The sequence below is a fragment of the Ornithodoros turicata genome, chromosome 9 (assembly GCF_037126465.1).
Source record: "Ornithodoros turicata isolate Travis chromosome 9, ASM3712646v1, whole genome shotgun sequence".
Classification (NCBI taxonomy): Eukaryota; Metazoa; Arthropoda; class Arachnida; order Ixodida; family Argasidae; genus Ornithodoros; species Ornithodoros turicata.
In genome coordinates, this window is record NC_088209.1 from 32,052,663 (window position 1) to 32,076,781 (window position 24,119).

At 44.4% G+C, this 24,119-nt stretch overlaps 1 long non-coding RNA gene across 1 annotated transcript in view; it reads right to left on the reverse strand.

The window, feature by feature from the left end:
• The window catches only part of LOC135367899 (uncharacterized), a 195,888-nt gene that overhangs the window by 56,806 nt on the left and 114,963 nt on the right, over nt 1-24,119 (reverse strand). The window lies entirely within an intron of this gene.

Consider the following 24,119-nt stretch of genomic DNA (forward strand, 5'->3'; position numbering starts at 1 on the left):
CCCGAGCGAAACTGGGAAGTGTTTGAAGACGAGTCAAGAGATCCAACGGGTCAAGAGATCCTCCGAGTCAAGAGATCCATCGGTGGATCTCTTGACGTGGAATCCGTTCCAAACCCTTGCTCTCTCTTTCCCTCCTCACGTGACATATGACGCACGCCATGAGGCGGAGCCTGTGTCACTCGAACTACAGCCGAAAAGAGTCTCCCGTATAGAAGGCTTGCACCGTCCCTAAAGAAAGAGGAAAAAGAAGCACGCGTATAGGCGGGGTGCGCCGGTCCACCAGAAAAAGGGAAAAAGCACTGGTAAAGCTATGGTGTGACGTCACGTGCAAGCGATGTATAGGGGCGGGCAATGTCACAACTACCGCAGGGGGGAGCGTGCGTCCTGGACCGACTTCACAGAGAACTCTGTCGACATTTATCTTAGAGTCCCCTCCCCACGCAGGAGTCTTAGCTGCTATCTTAGCTGATAGTTTAGCTCACATTTTAGCTAATATTTTAACATATATCTTAGCTGATATTATAGCTGATATCGTAGCTAATATTTAGCTGATATTTTAGCTTATATTAGCTGATATCTTAGCTGATATTTTAGCTGATATCTTAGCTGACATTGTAACTGATACCTTAGCTGATATTTTAGCAGATACTTTAGCCGATACTTTAGCCGATACTTTAGCCGATACTTTAGCAGATACTTTAGCCGATACTTTAGCCGATACTTTAGCCGATACTTTAGCCGATACTTTAGCCGATACTTTAGCCGATACTTTAGCCGATACTGTAGCCGATACTGTAGCCGATACTTTAGCCGATACTTTAGCCGATACTTTAACCGATACTTTAACCGATACTTTAACCGATACTTTAACCGATACTTTAGCCGATACCGTAGCCGATACCGTAGCCGATACCGTAGCCGATACCGTAGCCGATACCGTAGCCGATATCTTGGCCGATATTTTAACTGATACTTTAGCTGATACTTTAGCTGATATCTTAGCTGATATCTTAGCTGATATCTTAGCTGATATCTTAGCTGATATCTTAGCTGATATCCTAACTGATATCTTAACTGATATTTTAGCTGATATTTTAGCTGATATTTTAGCTGATATTTTAGCTGATATTTTAGCTGATATTGTAGCTGATATTTTAGCTAATATTTTAACTAATATCTTAACTGATATTTTAGCTGATAATGTTTAGCTATGTTACCCTATGTATAGCTGATTTGTTGCTGCCTCACTTCGTAGTCTTATCAGCCTCCTGTCGTGTCCGTGTGTTAACGGAGAATGTTTTGAACAAGCACCCCGGACCACTACCAGATTGCTACGCCCCCTTGCTACATAAATAGTACCGGGTAACCGCCTCCTGCTTCATTCCGATGAGGGGGTCTGCATAGGCTCCGAAACGTCAATGTCTGTTGTTAATTTTAGTTCGTTGTGTACGCCGTGTGTATTTTTATCGCTTTTATAAACATGTAGTCGTATCAGACGGACAATGTCACAACTACGGCAAGGGGGATCGTGCGTCCAGGACAGACTTCACAGAGAACTGTGTCGACATTTATATTAGAGTCTCCCCCCCCCCATGCAGGAGTCTTAGCTGCTATCTTAGCTGATATTTTAGCTCACATTTTAGCTAATATTTTAACATATGTCTTAGCTGATATTTTAGGTGATATCTTAGCTGATATTTTAGGTGATATCTTAGCTGACATTTTAGGTGATATCTTAGCTGATATTTTCACTGATATTTTCACAGATATTTTAACTGATATTTTAGCTAATATTTTAACTGATATCTTAGCTGATATTGTATATTGATATTGTATATTGAGCTGGTATTTCTTCTTCCATTCTTCCTCCCTCTATGTTGAGCAGAGTTGATCCAACGCTCGCTTTCCGCATGCCACGAAACACCTCTCGTCAAGATGCTGCATTAATCCACCGAATGCGCCTCGATGTGGCCTTTACAGCTCAGTGGCGTTACCGCTTGAGACAAGTTGACTCTCCCATCTGCTGGCACTGTGGTGCTCTTGAGGATCTGGAGCATATTCTTCTTCATTGCCCTCACTGCCAACCTTCCCGAACCACACACTCGGAGTCTCTTCGTCGGCTGGACTCTCGCCCTTTCTCCCTATCGAAATTGCTTAGTCCCTGGCCCAATCCAGCCCAGCAACGCTCTGAGCTCAAAGCTCTTCTGACATTTCTGGACACCATCGGACATCGATCGTTATTGTGAAGGGACCCGTTACTTTATTCCCCCCATTCCCACCAGCAATGGGGTAGAGTATCGCCTGTGGCGATGAAACTCCCTACTCTCCAAGGTCAAAAATAAAGTTGTTGTTGAGCTGGTATTGATACCTTAGCTGATACCTTAGCTGATACCTTAGCTGATACCTTAGCTGATACCTTAGCTGATATCTTAGCTGATATCTTAGCTGATATCTTAGCTGATATTTTAACTGATATCTTAGCTGATATTTTAACTGATATTTTAACTGATATCTTAGCAGATATCTTAGCCGATATCTTAGCCGATATCTTGGCTGATACTTTAACTGATACTTTAGCTGATATCTTAGCTGATATTTTAACTGATATTTTAGCTAATATTTTAACTGATATCCTAGCTGATATTTAGCTTATATTTTAGCTAATATTTTAACTGATATCTTAGACGATGTTTTAGCTGATAATGTTTAGCTATGTTACCCTATGTATAGCTGATTGGTTGCTGCCTCACTTCGTAATCGTATCAGCCTCCTGTCGTGTACGTGTGTTAACGCAGTCCTCCTGTTATTTTGGCACGTGAAAGTCGCTGGGGAGTGAGCAAACAACCTGAATCCAGGTTCATCAAAAGAACTAATAATGTTTTGAACAAGCACCCCGGACCACTACCCGACTGCTACGCCCCCTTGCTACATAAACAGTACCGGGTAACCGCCTCCTGCTTCATTCCGATGAGGGGGTCTGCATAGGCTCCGAAACGTCAATGTCTGTTGTTTATTTCAGTTCGTTGTGTACGCCGTGTGTATTTTTATCGCTTTTATAAACATGTAGTCGTATCGGGCGGGCAATGTCACAACTACGGCAGGGGGGATCGTGCGTCCTGGACCGACTTCACAGAGAACTGTGTCGACATTTCTCTTAGAGTCTCCTCACCACGCAGGAGTCTTAGCTGCTATCTTAGCTGAAATTGTTGCTCACATTTTAGCAAATATTTTAAGATATCTTAGCTGATATTTTAGATATCTTAGCTGATATTTTAACTCATATTTTAGCTGATATTTTAGCTGATACCCTAGCTGATATTTTAACTCATATTTTAGCTGATACCCTAGCTGATATTTTAACTGATATTTTAGCTGATATCTTAGCTGATACTTTAACTGATATTTTAGCTGATATCTTAGCTCATATCTTAGCTGATGCTTTAACTGATATTTTAGCTGATGCCTTAGCTGATACTTTAACTGATATTTTAACTGATATCTTAGCTGATATTTTAGATGATATCTTAGCTCATATTTTCACTGATACCTTAGCTGATATTTCAGCTGATATTTCAGCTGATATCTTAGCTGATATTTTAACTGATATTTTAGCTGATACCCTAGCTGATATTTTAACTGATCCCAAGCAGCACAATGTACTGAAAGCCGAGTGCAATAGGGGTGGACGGGTAGGTAGAAAGCCTTGAACAGACTCATGAAACTAAAGAATATTGATAAGACACATACCGTCCACCCCTAGTGCACTCGACTTTCAGTACATTGTGCTGCTTGGGATATTTTAGCTGATATTTAACTGATACTTTTACTGATATTTTAACTGATATTTTAGCTGATATTTTAGCTGACATCTTAGCTGATATTTTAACTGATATTTTAACTGATATTCTAGTTTATATTTAGCTGATATTTTATCTAATAGCTAATTTTATATCTTTAAAATTCGCTTATTTGATATCTAAGCGCTTTTCGGACGAAAAATTTGCCGGGTAGATCGTCGGCCGAAGCCTAACATATAGTGGTATCGGTTTCACAGATAGCTTTCTGGATGCGACCGTCACTTTTAAGTGGGACTCCGCAAGAAAATCACCACAAAGGTTGTGCTATACGCGTAACCTTCGGGGTGTCGCGAACATGTGTACCAAATAGCTCGTTCCAAAAATGCGCAGATTTTATTCAAACGCATTTATTACGAAGCGAGCGCTTCGCCTCTGTGAAGCGAGAGGGCACTGAAAGCAGCACACTGTTGACATCATCGGGCATCCGGCAAGGGAGAATGCAGGTTTTGAAGCAGGTGACAATGCTGCGTGACGTCACGGTATCCCCCTGTGGGCGAACCGCCGTAGTGTGGAGCTCCGTTTTCCGCTCTTCGCATTTGGGTTTCGGTTTGCTATTGTCATCACTTACTTATATATTTATTTATTTTATTTCTTGTGATACATCAAGGGCCTGGAGGCAATTAATTTACGAATTAATTACTCGCGCAAAATGAATGTGAATGTTGTATTCGGTATCGACCGGTTCGTGTTCCGTATGATGCTCACCTATTTATTTTTTATTTTTTTAATCCTGGCGAAGCCTTCCTTTAACGTCATAGACAGCCCTGATATAATGAAGGGATGACCCCACGAAGCTGTATCGTTTCGTGTACGGGAAATTTCTTCTCTGCCCCTTTTGGTAATGCGGCGCGACAGCTGCAAATCCATTCTTTCGATTCCCAGTTGATTGGCTGAGCCGATAACCAAGCCCTTGGGGTCACTTCGCAGTTGCTCGCTGTTACGCGTGATCGGTGTCCAAATACCAATTCTCTCTTTTACGAGCTGCGTGGATCTTCACATTCCGCGCTTGTTGTGGTGTAGATTCCCGTTGAGGCAGTTTTATAAAGATTGGCTCGACATAAATTATTCGAGGCGGTCTTGCCTTTTTTTTTTAAATATCACAAGCGTATTATAGCAAGGATCACGAGTAACTTAAAAGTGACATTAACGTATTTCACTTCTTGATACATATAAGGGGTCCTTAAAAAGCGTTCTGACTTTATCTGCACTGTATTCTGATGAGATGATGGGCGCTATAAATTGAAGGTCGTTAAGAGGCAGAGAAAACTTCATGTCTTAAATAGCCCCTATCAGCCATGATGCTGCTACGTAGATAAAAACATGTGACGTTCGTATCGCAAGCTCTCTGAAAAGCGCGTCTACCTGTCGTTACCGTCGAATACGTTACGTTGATGTCGATGTTGACGAAAGACATATACGTGGAGTACCGTTTGAATAGACAGTGCGTTTAAACGAATTAGACTTCATGACTGTAGAGCTGCCAAATACACGCACGGAAAAACAGAGAGACACACGGGTCCAGCTCAATTCACGACATGCCAAGGGTTTTAAATCGCCATGCGCATATTTATCAAATCCCGCTGTTGTTTGTGTCTAAAGCGTTAATTATACTTCAACCCATGGTGCTTCAACCGTAATGCGCGTCGAGTACAGTAAGATACTTGCTACGCAAGTTAAGCAACAGGCTACCACTGTTTATCTCAAGAGCCGATGCACACCCACACCTCTGCAAATTAGAGCTGCCAAACAAAAGTAGAGCAGTACTAACGGAACTAAATATCGCTAGACTTATACTCATATAGCTACACGGGTGCACTCAACTAATACCGTTGAGGCCGGTGGCAGGTGAACGTTTCCCAATGGCCCGTTAACAGCAGAGATCTATACGTGCGTCGTTGGGTTTAATTTCACCATGTAATGCACTTCAACCCCCAGTCAGACCCCCAGTCACTTCGAATACCCAGTCAGACGGAAAACCTAAGGCCGTTAGTGGAACGACCGTTACTTCTTTCTTTCGTGCCTGTACTGCACTGCACTGCGTGCCTGTTCTTCTTTCATTTTTCCTTTCCTTTCTTTCTTTTCTTTATTTTCAGTTTCTTTTTCGGAATAGCAAGCTGGCAATAGCCTGGCTGACATTTCCTTTTTTTCGTTTTTCTTTCACTCTATTAAACATGTCCCCCTGTAGTCCAACTATAATTTCGAATGACATCGTTCTCTGCGCTGATTCGTTGAAAACAGGAGGCGTGCGCCTTTTTTGTCGCAATGACGAACTGCAGAATTGTCACAAAAGAGGTGTAAGCCTCCCATTTTCAACGAATCAGGGCACAGAACGATGTCATTCGAAACCATGGTGGGACTACAAGTCAAGTAACGGCCGTTCCGTTAACGGCCTTAGTTTGCCGTGTGACTAGGGCATAAGTCACACAAAAGCCAGAACCGCCCAATAGAGGCACCATACAAGGTAGACGTAGGTACCTCTACCTGCCAGCTCCCGTGGCATAGTGGTTAGGATGATCGCTATCCACACCGAGACTGGGAGGTGACGTGGGTTCGAATCCCCGCACAGGCTGCGCTGTCTGGGGTTTTCCCTGGGTGTTCCGGCAGACGTTCGAGACTAATGTCGGCACAGTTCCCCCTGAAGTCAGCCCAGGACGCGCACTAACCTCCTGTCCCAAAGTCCTTCCTTCTGTCCACGTCTGTACGCCGCTCATAGCCACAGTTGCTTCGCGGCGCTAACACTGAATCAGGAAAAAAAACTCTACCTTGGCACCAATCCCCACGAAGCACTCGGAAGATGGATGGTTCATCTCAATGGTTGCCGCCGTTTCGCCAGTTCACTGTTCAACTGAGATCGCCGGCCTCGTTCGAAGTCAATTACCGTTCAAAACGTCGATGACAGACACAAGGGTGACACAAACCCGCCATTGTTGTAACTACCCTCAAGCGGGTTTGATTTGATTTGACCTTACTGGCGGAAGGATAACAGGGCCCGGGTGCTTTTCGCAAAAACGCCATCTTGTCGTGGTCACATGTCATACGCACGTCATTTTGAGGTAATATGACTTTGTTTGCATGTCGTTTTAGCGCTTGCCGACTAGTCCCCGTTGGCATAAAGTCAAGAGATGAACGTATCTTGCCAGCGTAAACTATACGATGCTTCTTCAGCGACATGATATCCCATTTCTCCTTACATCTTTCCACTTCACATCTTTGGAAGTGGTCAACAGTATGAGCCCTCATGTAAACCCATCACCTCTTTGCCCAACGTGCAACGTAGAAGCCGATGTGCCACACATTCTCATTGCCTGCCAGCGGTACGAAGATCACCGATCGAGTCTCCGGCGCCGCCTTGCTCATCTAGGCTACCGAGAGCTTTCCTTCGCGGTGCTACTTGGCCCTACCCAGCACGCTGAAGTCACGTCTGCGCTGACACGATTCCTTCGGGAATCTAAACTCCTGGGCATTCTCTGATGCGTCCTATGCGCAACGATTAGTGAAGGAGCTGTTTCTTCTGCATTTTTTGATAATTTTCTGTATCCCAGCTGTTTTCTTTTGTTTGCTTGAAAGCATTAGGGAATAGCAAGCCCTCACCGTGGCTAACCTTTCCCTTCCCTTTTTTCTTACTTTGCATTAAACATATTCCCCCCCTCATGTACAAAACTGCGCGTTTTACTGCGAGGTTATCGGATAAAAAGAATTACAGGGATCGAAAAACGTCCAAAACGGCGCACAGCAAGAGTAAACTCTTTGTTTACAAACGGTTTGGCCGCCGAACACGGGCGCGGCCATCTTTAAGGTCACATGTGCGGTGACGTTTGCTGTGACGTATGACCATGACCGGTCCAGAATGCATTGCGTTCGCCGGGCACGCTTTCGTCAAAGAAGCGATACAATTGGATGCCACCTCTGTGACGACAGATGACGCTGCCCTATAGTAGGGTTCCGAGTTTTCGGATTTATCCGAAAAAAATCCGAAAAACGTAGTCCGGTAAAATTTTAACCAATTCGGATTAAGCCGAAAAACTCCGTTTGGCAGATGTTTTCCCTGATAACCGAGTTATTGTTCTTGGCTTCCTTTTGTGTCCTGGGTTTCTTCTGACCTGGGATACCCGCCCCACGCCCCCACCGCAACATAATAATGGTTTCCGTGACCTAGCTTTTTTTTTTCGGCGGTCATCTCGACTACTTTAGGATTCACCGCCCGGGTTTTTCCCCGGTGTGTTTCCCGATTTCCTTGTCCTGCACGTGACCTAAGCACTAAAATAAGCATCGAATCGAGGTCATCCGGAGTGGTCTTTTTGAAAGGGCAACTAGTTGCAGTGCTGACGACAAGATGGGACGCAAGCGAAAGCTGCCCTGCGACTGCGGCAAGGAGCACCCCGATTTCGAGGAGTTCACATCGTCCCGCGATCGCGATGCAAAGGTTGTCGTATGTAAGTATACTGCCACATAACAGTGAGCACTGCACACGGAAAGGGTGTATATTTGGAATTGCGGAACACATCTCAGTGTGCGTCGCACGAAATGTATTGTTAAGTTTGTGTGCCTTTAGTGTTGAAGCAATAAATGTGACGACTGCGTTTTCGCTGCACAACCGTGCGTGCGTCGTCCAGTTTTCTCCGAATTTCGGATATAACTGAGCTGTAAATCATACACTCCGAAAAACGCGGTTTAAAAAACCCAATAAACTCCGAAAAACATCCTCCGGTAACGCCCAGAAATAAACTCCGAAAACCCGGAACCCTAATCTGTAACACCACTTAGTTGGGGTCGACTGTAGTCGGGGTCAACTCCCACTGGATGAACGGCAGTTGAAAGCGCCCGTGTAGCAGGGCTGGCTACAGTCGTGACACTGCCCACATAAGGGAGGCCAACAACGGCAAGCTGCTTATCGTCGCCACCACCACCACCGTAGTAGGACTATTACCAGAAAGCCTCGACTGCTTTCAATTCTTAAAGATCACAGCTTTGTAAAAAAAAGAAAATAAAAAAAACGAGAGAAACTAACACCGAAAAAAGAAATCAAACAGCTACACACTGTTCAGCATCTAATAGCATTAGACCACACGGCCACTTAGGAACGCAACATCTCAAACACCTTTCTCGTTCCATTAAGAGTAAACTCATTTTCACGGAAAAACCTTATCGAAGCCTTTAGGGATCCTTTTAGTCTCCGGTCTTCCAGGTTGGCGGAAAGAACAAAAGGTGCCTGCCAAGAAGCAAGGGAGTGTCACTGTAGCGCGAGGATCCAACATTTAGGAGTAAGACAGCTCAGCACGGTCACGTGACAGCCTCCGGGGACGTCAAGCCCCGTCCGAAGGCATTACATCCATTGAAGGTGAGTCGTCTGTCATGGGACTAAACCGGCTCCTGCCGAACATGCGGAGCTGCAACGAGATTTAATAAACGCCGGCACATCTCCGGCGTGGAATCGGCTCCAGACCGAGCACCTCTGTGTTCCACTTAATTGAATTCAGGGGGGGCGCCATGAACGGACAGACAGAGAGAGAGAGAGGGTGGGGGCTTCATCATTGTAAGCAGGAATGCTTCAGAAAAACGGGAAAAGTGGTTCACAAAACGCGGTTTCCACAGGAAAATATTCGAGATGAACTTTTATTTTTGTGTGTATGAAAGGAACTTTGAAGGCACGTCTACACTCGAGTGAATGAAGGCGAAAAGTAGGCGTCGGAAAAGTATGTTGGTGACATCTGTCGAATAGGTTGAATGGAGTGCAGAGAAGAGGTGATTTTTCGAGAGGAAGAACTTTTGATAGACGTTTTCGTATAGGGGTTATTGGAAGAAAATATAGTCATAGGTTCTCAGCTAGGGAATGTTTCAGCAGGGCATCAGCGTTATTGAGGTATTTACATTCATGTTTAACGAGACGAGTCGTTTTTGCGAACTTGCACTTTGACGTAGCTACTGAATTCTAAAGGGCAATCCGACAATTATAAATGAAAAACTTAGAAGGCAGTAGTAACGCGCATCTGAGAGGATGACAAGACATCGCTGCGCTAACCCATGTACATTTTAATACTCGGTGCGAGTACACGGCAAGTACGAGGTATATCTTCAACATGAGACTATAGAATATTCAGATCTTTCGAATACCGAACCCAGTCCCGAGTGGTTTGGGACTAACATCTCCATTTTTTTTTGTTCTTTTATCAATCAATCAATCGAATATCGAAGCAAATAATGGTGTACATATTCCATTCGAATTACGAGCCGAATCGAAATAGTCTCGAAGCTGCACTCGTAAGTCGAAAAAACACCAGAATACACATATCACATGTTTGTGCCACATGCGTACTTGGTTGCGTATAATAGGACACCTTTCCATCATCATCACTTTCTCATCCCTTTCATCCCTTCCTCCAGCGCAATGGGGCAGTGTGACAGGCATCGCACATAGAAAGAGGTAAACGTAAGTGCGACGTGGGAGCAGGAACTACCGTTTCTCGTGTCGCGCTTATAGCCACAATGCACGTTATGATGCAACGTTATTGAAATAATTATGCGTGGATACTTTTACCGCCAGGTGTGATATTCTATTCCATTGCTGGCGACAATGCGGTGAAATGGAATATTGAGTCGTCATCAATGAAACGCTGGTGAGTGGAGAGTTTCATCGCCAGGTGCGATATCCTACCCCATTGTTGGCGACAATGTGGTGAAACGGAATATTGAGTCGTTCTCCTACTGGAAGTCTCACAGTGTTTAAAACCTTTAGAGGTGCTTTTAGGGCAGAGCTTCGGTGGGCTGGATTTGGCTATGGACCAAGCAATTTTGACATAGGGAGAGGGTGAGAGTCCAGCTGATTTAGAGACATGTGTGGATCGGAAAGGGGGGGGCGTAGAAAGGAAATGTTAGCCAGGCACAGAGCCGGCTTGCTATTCCGAAAAAAAAGGGGAAAAGAAAACGAACGAAAGAAAAAAAAAGGAAAAGGGGAATCGAAAAAAAAGCAAGGAAAGAAAAAGAAAGAAAGATCGGAAAGGTTGGTAGTGCAGGCAATGAAGAAGGATGTGCTCTAGACCTTCAAGATCACCGCATTGACTGCATCTAGGAGAATCAACTTGTCTCAAGCGCTAACGCCACTGAGCTGTAAAAGCCACGTTGAGTCGCATCCGATGAATTAATGCAGCGACTTGACGAGAGGTGTTTCGTGGTTTCCGGAAAGCAAGCGTTGGATAAACTCTTGCAAGCACAGGGGGAGGGAAAATGTCAGTTGTCAATTGGCCGGAAGCCAGGGGTGCCACTAGACGTCGAAGAATTAAACGACGGTCTCCTGTCAGCATTACAATACGCATTCGTCTCCGAAACGAGAGAGCTGCTTCTGCAGCTGATGAGAGATGAGAAATGTGAGCCCACATTCCATTTTATGGTAACGTTTGGTAATTTATAACACACACACACACACACATAAATGGGATGATGATGTGGTGGGTAATTTATGAGGAGGCAGCTTACCACCGTGTTTTTCGTCACTGCCATTACGAAACACGAATTTCCATTTGCAGCAAAGCATTAGCAGGGACGTCTTTCGAGTGATCCGGAAACATTCGGGTTTTCGTATTACAGTTCAGAGAGGAACTAAATGAGATATATTATATAATATATATGTATATTTAAAAATTAGGCAACTTTCTCCGTTAGAGGGGTCTACGAGGTTTTGGGCTTAGAATTCACTTTGGTGACTTCTAGTTTAATTGAAGTAATACAATTTATTTTATTAAGCTAGTTAGCTATTAGTAGTTAATTATGAGTTAATTATGATACTTTAATTTGGTTATTCTTACACCAAAAGGTAATGCCAAGACATTGTATTAAATTAAGTTCTTAAATGTCACCCACATCAACGATCGGAAAAGCGTAAATTCTACGTCAAGAAGCAATCCCGCAAGGTTAGCATCTGGACCGCTGTGAGAAGAGTGAAAACCTAAAGCACATGGAAGAAGAAAATATGACATAAGCATATTTCATACGAAAAGTATTCCAGTATATCTACATGTAAATCGACTCCCAGTTATTATTCTAGATCACGAGAACTACTGAAGCTTCGAAAAGAGAAGGCGAAGGCTCCACAATTCCCGAAAAGGTCAAGGTTATGGTATGGTTATGGTATGGTATGGTATGGTTATAGTTACAGTGAATATGACCGTTAATATGACCACTGCCGTTCCCGCGGATTTTGGTCATACAGCGAATTGTCATATTATCGAGAAACGCACCCTCCGCGGACCGGACACACACCGCCTACGTACAACAGAAGCCGACGTAATTATGATTTATTTTCCGAAAACTCTGTTAACAATGACTACGTCAAACAATTGGATATCTAGGAAGGACAAGGAATTGGATATCTATTTATTGCTATCTTACTTTTTTCAGCTTTCTCATACAGTCCTATCAGTACGGGACATTCAAGGTGTCATGAGAAAACGACTAACTACTTACAAGTGCACATATGATATTAGAGAGTTTTAGTAAATCGTACGCTATCGTCTTTGTGTACGTAAGGGATAGCGCTGATGGTTCTGCGCACTGCGTGAAGCTCCCTTTCTGTTATGGGCGTGCGCAGAACCATCAACGCTATCCCTTACGTACGCAAAGGCCACCAACGTACGACATACTAAAACTCTCTATTATTTCTGAAACTGCGTTTCTTACCCATACATAATGACAATCAAACTATAGAGAAAAGGGAAAAAGAGAACACCGTTTGTTGCGGTGGATTCTGCAGAGGATACCCGGGCCCGTCAAAGCAGAGCCATGCATTATTTAGAACATGTCGAAAACGGTGCGGAACGCCGGGCAGAGAAAACGAAATGAAGGCAGATTTGATCTCGTCCCGTCCCATGGCGACGATTTGAAGGAAGCGGAACAGGAGCTGTCAGGCCACCGTTAAAAGATGCGATGGGACCGGAACGAAGTGCCGAGCAGCCCAATGCATTACCCTCTCACTCCCCCACCACACACGTGTCAAGGGAACAAAACGTCATTCCAACTTCACATAAAATGGCTCGCGCCTGCAGAATCATTCTGAACAACATCTGCTTTGTCGTAATGAATACATCCTCTGACGTTGGTTCTAAATGCCTGATGATTTGCACTGTGGGGAGACGAAGGTTCTATGACAGCATCTCTAATGTCGGTTCTGCTTTAACTTCAACTATGACGTTCATCTTTAATCTTATGAAGTTGTAAAATGTACCACGTGACCCCATGAACGAGGTTTTGAAGGAAAAGAAAAACTGATCTATGTATATACTATTGCTGGAATAAATTTGGGAGAAAACATGGAATGTGAAAGACACATATCCAACAGTTTTCTTTTATATATTCGATTGTTTGTTTGTATATCGGAGTGTGAGAGCAACTTCTAGAAAGTGTACAACTAAACGTATATAATTATTACAATTTATGATGACCAGCTCCCGTGGCATAGTGGCTAGGATGATCGCTTTCCACGCCGAGCCTGGGAGGTGCACGGGTTCGAATCCTGTCTCCGGCTGTGCTGTCTGAGGTTTTCCCTGGGTTTTCCGAAGACATTCCAGACCAATGTCGGCACAGTTCCCTCTGAAGTCGGCCCAGGAAGCATACTAACCCCCCTGTCCCCAGTCCTTCCTGCTGTCCTCCCTCCATCTGTCCACGTCTGTACGTCGCTTATAGCCACAGTTGCTTCGCGGCGCTGACACGGAATAAAAAAAAATATGATTTCAATATTAAACCTAAAGCAATAGAACACCACTCTGCCATCCCTTCACTGCAACAGGCAGAACAAGAAAAAGAGGTGAAATAGGAAACTACTCCCAACGTAACAGGCATTTCTTCATCAGCGCTCTTCCATGTCCTACAGGAAACCCTAAGGAGCTTCTATCGCACTATGAATCGGCACTAGCGTCATGGAACGTGCTCAGCGTGCCATGACGCACTGTTTGTTCATTTATTTCGCTTTCCTTCTCCTTCCAGCAGCCGATTGGTCGGTAGCGATCGCGGTCTTCGCCTTAATTGGAGCGATTGTGAGCAATGTCCCCAATCTTTCTTCGTCGCCGGATCACGTCTATCGGCAAAGCTAGACTGTAATCGATTACGATGTACAAGAGAGAGAAAGAAAAGAAAAAAAAGATAACGGTGGGCCGCGTATGGAACGATATAAACAGCTATCGGGAGAGAACACTACCTGAGAGATCACTCGTATTAATAGAAATCACTGTGTTTCTAGTGTTAGAGGACGGCCACATTTCTTCACCTTTGAATTTTCTTCTTTCGCACGCCTGTCTCCATATTGCGAGGAAGAGATAATGCATGTGAAGAAGAGATGACGAGACATATTTTTAATCGCCCCTCAGTCGAAAACCAGTTCCAGCGTCAACATGGCCTGTTTTACAATATTTTCACTGCAATATTTTTGTTGTTCTGTCGAATTTTTACCAGAAACAAGCGTTCTTGAGCAATACATGTATTCACCTGTACGTATTATCTGCATATGCTATTGTGTTTAGTCGTTTAACTATACCCTAACGTCACCACCTTCCAAGAATTTCGAGTTCGCTGTATACTCCAGTCGCCGAAAGAGTCTTCTACGGACAAAGGGCAGTATACTATAATAGAAACTCTTTCACAACACCAAGCTCGCTTCTTTGCCGTAACACGGCGATACAAGCCGGAACAAGGAAAAACATGGAACGCCAATCCAGAAAATACGTACAGCTAAGAAGTGAGGGTGTCTTTAAAACCCTATAGCTACCACTGCCCGCGTTCGTAAGTTGGGAGGCTGCATACGACAGTCGGCAGGATAGATGGCAGCCTGGGCGAGTAGCAATTAGTATGCGAATGTCCAACTGCTACCGACGCAATTAAACTGTGCGTATTCTGGTGGGTCTTGCGCCTCTGGCGGCTCCGGCTGCACTCGTCAAGCTGGCCTAACTTTATTAAGTGGCTCCAGCACTGTGCGACATAGTTTGTAGTCTGATCCCGAAGATGAGTAGGTGTTGGCCTCCCTACGAGAACATGCGGCTCGAAATTTGAAACTCCGAACGATAAATCTAAGTTCGCATGTCGGGTTGCCTAATTACCGGTAGCTTTGGTTCGCGCCGCTGATTAAGCAGCCGGCAAGAGGTGTTTGATATACTTGTATGGGCTTATGACGCGTGCGAACAAATGATGCTTCCTTGGAGTTGGAGTTGGACGGACTAAAAATAATACGGGATTCTTTCTTGATTTCGACAGGTTGCATTGATTTTTGCACTGCATCGGTTGTGATTCATTTAAAATTTATTGCATCACTGATTCAGCGGTTTATTTTGAAGGTAATGTATGAAATTAGAGGTGATGCTGCATTGTGAACAGCATCACAAGTCAAAAGTTACACCAAGATCACGAATAGTGTTCACATGACATATCTCACCAATGCAAGCGTATGGAAAGATAGTAACATTTTTTGTACGAGTAAACGAGGCAAGCTTAGTTTTTGCGGTATTAATCAAGATGAATATCAGAGAACCAAGGCATGACACATCCTCTTCTAGAAGTTCACAGTTAGAGTGAGAAGATATAACTTTCATTACTTTAAGATCCTCAGCATACTGCGGTATCGTGGAATGCTGAATACATGATACAATATCATTTACAAATACATTAAACAGTAACGGTCCAAGATTTGATCCCTGAGGAACCCCAGAGGTAGGCAAGTACACATTTGAATACACGCCATCGACGCAGAGAGAATAGGAACGACGACGTAAATACGAATTTAAAAAGCGCACCAAAGAGTCACAAACACCGTATGATGCTAACTTGCATAAAATGGGATCGTGATGCATTTAATCAGACGCTTTAGAAACATCAAAGTATAAAACATATATAGTGTATGAGTATATAGCATATATAACATGCTTGTGCGCCATAAATGACCCAATCACCATCACTGTAGCTCAAGTGATAAAAAGCATCATGATACGTAATACCCATGTTCCATCATTTCTCTAAAATAGTTTAGCTCTTTTGCGACAAAAGAAAGGTGAATATAACACAAGAAGGCAAGCGAGCTATGACGTTGAAGTAGGCAACATCTCGAGACAAAAAGTAGGAGATGTTGCCTACTTCAAAGAAATTTGTTTAAGAGCTCACTGACTACTGAGAGTTTGCCTTAAGTTACTGGGACGACTTATAAGAACAGCCAGCGCTGGGTTTCAGTTGTATAGATCGGCTGCCACTGCCAATGTTATTTTGCTTTTTCTGAAATACTATTTTGTCCACACGTCAAAACATGTCACACGAAGTTCCCCCCCGCAGCGTTCCTCATCATCTCGATGCTTTCAGAGCCACTCGGTCTATACGCTAAGCAAACAGTGCCAAGTGCTTTCGTGCAAGTGTCCTTATTGTGGCACTCGGCATCCCACAGCTCTTGATTAAGGACTCAGAAGTGGTAACATCCTCAGGATCGGAGTGAAAAGCAAACAGACAAACGAGGGAGCCACGGGGATTAAGAGCCAAGGACGATTTTCCCGACCTGTCACCACCACGAAATGAGATTATGCTGATCAGACCGAGGTGCTAGGCCCCGCTTCCACCAGCTTGGCCGTTCCACTTAATCTTGCTGCACATAGATATGACACTCTAGGCAAGACCTAGTAAAACACACCGAAGATGAAAGGAGAGGAAGAAAGGGAGAGTGCACAAGGGAGGATGAAGACCACAGAGGAGCCGGAAGCTTAACGCTGTTCTGGATCGATGGGGTTTGCGTTTGGTAGAACAATGCTAGAACCCGGTCCAGTGCTCCGATTTCTGTTTCAGAAGTTCTTATTGTTGCGTGCTAGATGTTGTACAAAATTTAACTGCCAAGTGAAAGGAAATTGGCTGTCCTGTAAGCACTTGCACGTGTTGTACAAAATTGAACGGCCAAGTGAAAGGACGTTGACTGACTGCAAGCATTCGCACGTGTTGTACAATATTTAACTGCCAAGTGAAAGGAAGTTGACTGTCCTGCAAGCACCTGCACGTGTTGTACAATATTTAACTGCCAAATGAAAGGAAGTTGACTGTCCTACAAGCACCTGCACGTGTTGTACAGTATTTAACTGCCAAGTGAAAGGAAGTTGACTGACTGCAAGCACCTGCACGTGTTGTACAATATTTAACTGCCGAGTGAAAGGAAGTTGACTGTCCTGCAAGCACCTGCACGTGTTGTACAAAATTTAACTGCCAAGTGAAAGGAAGTTGACTGCCCACCTGCACGGTGCAAGGATGCTGCTGGCTATGCAGGTTTCCAACAAGACGCCACAATTGAGCGTTTGTGGTGCCAGTTAAGGACAGACAAATGTCAAAACTATTGAGGGCTTTGATATCTCATTTCGCACTGAAGCCTAAGGTAAGAAACGCCAGAACGGGCTGCTGCCGAAACACACGCTTCTTAAAGCAAGTCGTAAATACGCCCTAAGTAATAAGTCTGATGAAAAACAAGAACACTGTTTGCTTGAACAGAACAACAGATGCTTGCTAACACAAGGCAAATTCCCTTAAGACGCCGAACATTTCCTTCCGCCGCTGTAGCGACGTCGAAAGATCAAAATCCGATCGCAACGTCTACACGGCCGTACACAGGGGAGAAGGCGGAACCGTCCTATGTACATTCTAGATCAGCCCCGAAGGCAGGCAATTTCATCTTCCTGTGTGGCCATATGAGTGATCTCCCCCTGTCTATGTGTACCTAGACATACGTACTTTAATCAGAGCAAATGAACGGATGCATTTGGTCCGACAGTGTTACAGCTCCGTGTGTCCTTCAACGTGCTGCAAGTCTGCCTATAGCTTTATGACGTGGTCCTTAAGGAGCTCCCTTGAGACAAACTGTCCGCTGACATGGAGGCAGCAGCAGGAACGAACACACGGCCGTCTTGGAAGTCACGGCACTCGGATGCGGCCTCTACAGCGCATGTAGTCTGCCTCTTACACAACTGTTGCTTTGGCAGCTTATTGTTTACCGTCTCCACTCGTGTTTTTGGTCACACAGAAGAAGCCAATTTTAACCGTGAATAAAGTTCAAAACTCTGCGTGATTAGCAGTAGCACGCGTCCGGTAAGAGCGGGTCCGTTGTCGTCATCCTATAACTAAAGTTAATTAAAATTAAAAACTCGAAAAATCTCAATTTTTTTAACATTGGGCGCTGTTCAAACGATCTTCTGAGCGCCTCAAAGACGGAGGCGATTGAAGCGAGGTTCGATATGCCACGCCATATACATATGTATGTATGCATGCATTGTATGTAGTATGTACGATATGTATTGCATCCTGTGTGCAGCTGATGGTGCTAGCCGACAGACGTTCAACCTGGATGCAATTCTTGGCCCATGTCATAGCCATGTGCAACACCGTCGATGTCTTCTGATGTTCTTGGAGTTCCTCTTGTCTACCGGTTTACTCCAGACGCTGTAGGGTCCTCACCTGCATCTCAAGGACCATTGGCGCTTCTTTCATGTGTTTCTTTATTCACCTTCCTTTTGTGCGGCGTAGCGCTGCGCAGCCAGTGGAGGAGAGTTCAAGTGTTGTACTTGCACATAACTTCATTTTCATATCTCACATTTCATGTTTCGCGTGTAACGGGGTAGTGTACTGCTCTCCAGCGGTGAATCACCCCAGGCCATGGTCATGATCTATTTGTTGTTGTTGTTGTGTGCTTCGGCAGTAGACTGTGTGCGTCGAGACAACAGCCCATGTTCTCAAAGTGAAGCAACTGAAGCGCAAAGTCCTGTGTTTGGGGGCGCGATACTCGTTTCGCCTTGGGCGGCGGGAACCCACGCTACGCTGCTGGCCATATACGAGGAGAATTGACTACTTTGATTTGACGACTTCCTCATGGCGTGTCGGCGACTTTTCAAGATTTCGTCCTGGCAACTCTGGTCGCTAGCCAACTTTCCCTCGACGCCTCCGAGTTTAACGGCGGACGGTAGAGCTTATTGCCAAACAAGGAGATGCGCAACACTGAAACGCTACTATCAGTTCCGCCGGTTGGTGCGCCAGTGGGCGCACGGGGAGAAAGGCTCGGGAGACGTTTTGAGAAATGGCTCCTCGGAGCAGATAACGGCGCCGCCGGAAGGAAGGCATGGCAACCGCTCAATGGGACATATTTTTCAAAAGAAAACTTCGAGGGACCGTAATTCCTTCTCGGTTCGCCCCGATGGGTCATAGACACAGAGCAGGGCGCTCAGACAAATGGGCTGGCTGGCCGATTCGGTGGCGGAAAGCGTGGTTCAACTCTGGCTTTTCGATTGCCAGAGAAGTGAGTAGAAGTACGAGCGCTGGCCATATCACGTCCAGACTGGGAGGTATCCGGGTTCTAATCCCCGTGCTGGCTGTGCTGTCTCGGTTTTCTTCTGGGTTTTCCTCAGACACTGTCAGACATATGTCGGCCCAAGACCCCCCGCCAGAGCGTTAGTCGTGACGGTGCCCACCTCTGTGAGGCCGACAACGGTAAGCTGCTTCAGCACTACCACTACCACCACCATCCATCACCACCCATCACCACCACCACCACCAATGTGTTTGAACCGAACCGAACCGAAGAGCCTGTTTCTCCTGAGTTTCTCCTCTTTTTCTCTCTTTTGTTCTTTCATTTCTTCATCTTTTTCTTTTTCTGTTTCGGACAGCGACATGACAACAACAGATGGATCGTGACTATGACGTCGGGTGATTCACAGTGACATGACAGTACGCACTATGTACCCCCCTTTTTCTTAACTAACATATCAGATCGATGCGACGCTAGTGGTGTTCTTTGAGGTTATTGTGTTGAAGGGGGTTCAGATATTAAGCCCATCCAGGGGAAGGAATTTATGGTAATACTTTTCATTATGATATCTACAATACTTTCTATAGTACTATCTACTATGATACTTTCTATATACTAGTGCTTCGATCCCATATCGTAATACTCACTCTCTGAATGTATATTTGTACCTGTAATATAATACCTATAATACCCCAGAAGATGTAATACTTACTGAGGGACCTATGGGTCCCACCTACCGAGTGTCACCGGCGCACTTTATCGCTCGTTTCTTCTTCATCTTCTTCTTCTTTTTTTCTTTTTTTCAAGCACGGGTCCCACAAATGCTTGGTAACAAAAAAGAAACGTACTATTCGCCTAACATAAGCCGTGATTGGAGAATCACCACCTCAAGTAGCACACATAATGCTGACATCATGTTTTTTCCATTCATATTCCGCGCGGGTTGGTTTAAGTATCTATTAAACACCTCGGAACCGAACCAAATCAGGCATGGTCTGCTATATAGCGGCCAACATAACGTTACGGCAAGAGCAGCACTACGAAAAAACGTGACGTCAATACCAGGTTTCTTCCCTATTAATTAACAATATTGATATCTCTATTTAATAGCGAGCCTGCTCCCACGGCAGAAACTTTCCATGCGAGAGCGATTCAGGTGCGGGGAATGAGCTCTGCGCCAGAGTAACTCGATCCATATACGAGCTGCAAGATAGCAAGTTAATGAGACGGGACCAGAGCTCACAAACCGCAGGTGCGAATACAGATGGACTAAACCAGAAAAAATAAGGGAACACACAGGAATCCCGACGCTGCTACTTCATTTGACGATGTATCCTTAATGCAGTTCACCATACCCAATTTATGGCTTGGGGGCCGCCGAGAGATGCAGCAGTAAAATTTTCCTCCCATGGGCGTACGCTTTTATGTATTTGTCTAACACGCAGCGCACAGCCGCCGTCAAATCACATTAAGAAAAAAAAAAAGTTCTGAAGCTGCCGGCTGCATAAATCATGGAAATGTTCTTTTTTGTCGTTTTTTTGTGTTTATATGTGTGCGGAGTTCGACATAACTGGACTAGGAATCCTCTGTATGCATTTTTTTTTTTTTTCGCATGATTTGAGAGCGACTGTTTCGCGCTTTTTTTTAGTGAGAACACGTTTCGCATATTCGCCGGAGCAGAAGTCGTCATATTATGAAGAAACGGCGCACCGCTTTCCCTTTTCACTCTACTGTGCTGATAAACTTGCAAAGTAGGAAGTGCTCATCTACTTGGCACCGCCGACTAATAATAGTAAATAATTTGGAGTTGATTTTAGACAGGTCAAACAATGCAAACCACATCGGTATACATCAAATGTATGTCAAAACATCAAGTAGAACAGTTGCGCGTGCAATTTGGCTCGCATGGTACTCATGAATATTAAACGCTATGGAAACATTTGGAAGTGAATCGAGTCAGGTGAATACGCCAGCTGTTTTTCTACATGCTTCCAACATATCTTAGCGATGTAGCTTAAAGAAACATGCCTCAGCTTATTTCGAAGAGGTATGAGCTGGTCTGGCAACTCCTTCCTCGCTCTCTGAACTGCCAGTCAAAAGTCGCCGTACTCTACCCAGACTTTTAATAAAGTCTCGAAAGCCAAGATACGTGCGTAGTTTATGTAAGTAGTGTAACTAGAAGGAAGCTGAAGTTACCACCCACTACACAGGGAAAGAGACCTACGCTATCCCAGGAGCGAGGGAGTCAACTATGGATGCTTGCAGAAGACTGGATAGGTTCATCTTGAACCGCACCATCTTTCTCCTTCATGTATTGCATCTCATAGCATTAGACATCATGAAGCAGCAAGTAAAATATGAAAACAACGATGGTGGGAAACAACACGAAAAAGGGAGATGACATCAATTTTACATTAAGAATAGATTTGACAGCATTAGTAACATTAGAACAGTCAGCGAATATGTCAACATCATGTGTGTCGTATACATCCGGTTCCGGCATGTTAATATAGACGACTAATTGGACTCAGCGTGACTATTTGCGGTCGACATGTACTTGCACATAACTTTAACTTCATTTATCTCATATCTAATATCAAATGTTTCGCGTGTAATGAGGTAGCGTACTGCTCTCCAGTGGTGAATCACCCCAGGTGATAGTCACGATTTATTTGTTGCTGTTGTGGACACGAAAAATGGGATGTGATCTAAGCGAACGAGCGGGTGAACGGAGGTTAATAAAGTGCAGCAAATCAGGGGAGTTGAAGCAAAGTTTCTCCAGTATGTGCTTACGTTTGCAGTACACTCTATATCGTGCGCGTTTCATGTCTTCAAACTGTCAGATAGCATCAAGTGTAACCGCCATGAAAGCTTTTTTTTTTGTGTGTGTGTGTATGGATTTTTTTAAGAGTAGCAAGCCAAATATTAGCTGACCTCTCAACACTTAAAAAGAAGAAGAAGAGCTGACTTAGGTCTCATAACCCTCCGGTCCCTGAGCCCCTTCACAATAAGGATCGAAGTTTCATATGTTTCAACACGCCTGGGCCATATTCACAAAGTTGATATACCTCAGTGTAAAACTAGGACCTTCTCAGACTCATTTATACCGCGAACATCAAGGCTGGAACTACCTTCCCACGTCACTTATCACATCTCACAATTTTTCAGCATTTCGCTCAGCTCTGTGTAACATGGCAGCGGCAGTATTGTAAATAGTAACCAGTGTAACTGAAATGATTTGATGAATAACTTGTGATGAACATGATGATGTGATTGGTGATGAATAGTTTGAATGGTTTGTGCATGAAATCAATTGATTCATGGAATAAACAGTAGCAGTACCTGTACAGTAACCTGTAATGTTTCTCTTACATTAGTAACCGTTAGTACTCATTGTCAATCAACTCTGTACATACATGCTGTACTTCAGCACTTAGTTATCTTATTGCCTGTTCTGACCCTATGATGTCATCATCATTAGTTGGGTGTTGTTGCCTCTTTGACGTCATCATTTATCATTTACCGTTTGTGTGTGTGTGTGTCTGTGTGTTTGTGTTATTGCCTCTTTGTTTTGTTCAATGTGTTAACCCACTCCCCTCTGTAGTGCTCTGCCCTGAGGGGTGCTTACAAATAAATAAATAAATATGAGGTGTCGATCAATGAGAAAATTCGCTGGGAATATGGGCTCTGACAGCGCTATTACACCCATGCATTTTGCGCAACCGACCTCACCATCAGCAGCATCTGTGTGCGAGTTGGATTTCCTGTGTTGGGCATCCACGGAGATTATGATGGATGGAGCAGAACGTTGCGTGCCATCACTGCAGCCGTGTTGTGCGCAAATATGGTCTGATCACCCGGCACTGATGAATGAATTTTCCATGAGAGTTCATATACACATACCCGTACTAGGGTCAGAGGGCCGGCTTGTAGTGAACTACTTTTAAGCTGCATTCTGGAACTGCAAAGCTGAACGGGTAATATGCGGATGACGCTGAAATTGAACTCGCTGATGACGAATCGCAGTATGTCGTAGAGATGTTCGGAGTTGAATTTCTCGAGCGTATACGCCGTGAGTCTCCCGTATAGTATCGTACGGTTTAAATAAGGGCGGTCTATACCTGCTAGAGAGGGCGACCAAGCGCCCTAGAAGAAAAAGAAAAAAACAAAAAAATGTAATTATCCTTTTACATAGTCAGTAGCTGTTGGCAGTTTAGCCCTTGCCGTGAAAGGGCTCCTATGGAGTCATTTTTCTGCATTAAGTTCAGTACAAGTTCAGAAACTTCTGTATACCTCTGTACGTTCACGTTGGTGCGGTGGGCCATACTGGTGATTTCAACAACTGTGCCAAGTGACCCTGGTCTGTCATTTGATTTTGATTTGTTGCTTATATTTTCTGCAATTTGTGACGACATGTTACATATTATTTCTGTGGCATCGCAAGAGCTACATAACGCATCATGACTTATGCCTGTGAAGTAGAGGACTTCTCTCGCCTTCACGCGTTTAATTCTCATTTTCATTAGGGGTGGCGTCTCTTCACTGGTAAAGCCCCTCGCCATGCAGTAGGATACGTGTGGAACCGTCCTCTGTGCGTTAGCGTGCAGGATAGTAAGCGCAATACCTGGTGGTTAATGGCGCTTACCACTTGTGCGTTAATGACTTGCTGTGTAGGTAGAAGTTTTCTGGCCTGTTTTGCCGGTGTATCCGCTTTTGCTTTCCAGGTGTGTCCTTGTGTGATGGTATCCCACTGGAGAGCTGTGGTATTCTGTTTCCTCGGTAGTCATTGGATCTCCGACGCATGGCTTTGGAAGAGATGCTTATCGGCACCGCAATTTTACCATCCCTTCAGGTCCTTCCTGAGGGAGCCGTTCGACCAATGCGAAGTCTTGAATCTCAACCCATTGATGTTGCGTCTTAAACTATTTAAACGGATCCAGGGCGTTTCCTAACCCTGAACCCATGAGGCTCCT